The sequence below is a fragment of the Pan paniscus genome, chromosome X, assembly GCF_029289425.2.
Source record: "Pan paniscus chromosome X, NHGRI_mPanPan1-v2.0_pri, whole genome shotgun sequence".
NCBI lineage: Eukaryota > Metazoa > Chordata > Mammalia > Primates > Hominidae > Pan > Pan paniscus.
In genome coordinates, this window is record NC_073272.2 from 20661748 (window position 1) to 20663343 (window position 1596).

The 1596-nt window shown below is 41.7% G+C and overlaps 1 pseudogene; it reads left to right on the forward strand.

Annotated features, from left to right (window-relative positions):
• The first annotated feature begins 347 nt into the window (after positions 1-347).
• LOC100975450 (HAUS augmin-like complex subunit 1) lies at positions 348-1182 on the forward strand (annotated as a pseudogene).
• The last annotated feature ends 414 nt before the right edge of the window (positions 1183-1596 follow it).

Genomic DNA, 1596 nt, shown 5'->3' on the forward strand with positions numbered 1-1596 from the left:
TGCTGTGTGGTTAGAAAAAATATTTGGGCCGGGCTCGGTGGCTCACGCCTGTAATCCCAGCACTTTGGGAAGCTGAGGCGGGCAGATCACAAGGTCAGGAGATTGAGACCATTCTGGCTAACACAGTGAAACCCTGTCTCTACTAAAAATACAAAAATTAGCCAGGCATGGTGGGGGGCACCTGTAGTCCGAGCTACTCGGGAGGCCGAGGCAGGAGAATGGCTTGAACCCGGGAGACGGAGGTTGCAGTGAGCCGAGATGGCGCCACTGCACTCCAGCCTGGGCAACAGAGTGAGACTCTGTCTCAAAAATAAATAAATAAATAAATAATAAAAATATATATTATATATGGAGATCATCCCATTCCACAGTATGAGGTGAACCCACGGACCACAGAGATTTTACATCACCTTTCAGAACGCAACAGGGTCCAGGACAGGGATGTCTACCTGGTAATAGAGGACTTGAAGCAGAAAGCAAGTGAATACCAGTCAGAAGCCAAGTATCTCCAAGACCTTCTCATGGAGAGTGTGAATTTTTTCCCCTGCCAATCTCTCTAGCACTGGTTCCAGGTATCTGAATGCTTTGGTTGGCAGTGCGGTGGCCCTTGAAACGAAGGATGCCTCACTAACTAGTTTTATCCCTGTAGTGAATGATTTGACCTCTTACCTCTTTCGTACCAAATCCAAAAGTGAAGAAATCAAGATTGAACTGGAAAAATTTGAAAAAAAATCTAACTGCAACTTTAGTATTAGAAAAATGTCTACAAGAGGATCTCAAGAAAGCAGAGTTGCATCTGTCTACAGAAAGGGCCAAAGTTGATAATCGTCATCAGAACATGGACTTTCTAAAACCAAAGTCAGTGGAATTCAGATTTGGAATCAAGGCTGCAGAGGGAGCAACTTTCAGCCAGAGGCATGGATGCTTCTCTGTCTCATCAGTCCCTAGTAGCACTGTCAGAGAAACTGGCAAAATTAAAACAACAGACTATACCTTCGAAGAAAAAATTGGACTCCTAGTTAGATTTAATGCCGAATCCATCCTTGCTCAAGTGAAAATTGAAGAAGCAGAGCGAGAATTAGATAGCATTGAAGCTGAACTTACAAGAAGAGTAGACATGATGGAACTGTGACAAGAGCCAAATAAACAGCCTTTTCCCTAACAAAGTAAATTGAATAGGACTTCACAGAGTTCTTTTTCCTCTTGGCATTTCTTAATAACAAAATTTTCTGTGTTCTTAGATTACAGAATATCATAATTGATAGAATATGGTTTCTAACTGTATTGCATTTTTGTGCCCAAATACATCGTTTTCATAAAAAAAATCAAAATATCTTACCCCCAAATATGTGTTTTTTTGCCATATTTTGAAATGGCCCTGCAAAGCCATCTTTGGTGGGGGAAAGTTTGCATCTGTAAAGAATCTCCATTAACATAACTAGATCTTCCCCTTCCAGACCCTCCCAATCTTGAAGAGATAAACTGAGAGTCTGGCACCTTTTAAAGGTCTGAATAGGAAACATTTGCCATCTATTGTCTCTAAGGGCATTCATCTGTGACCAAGTAGCAACCTTGGTCTCCACAACCCCTTATCTT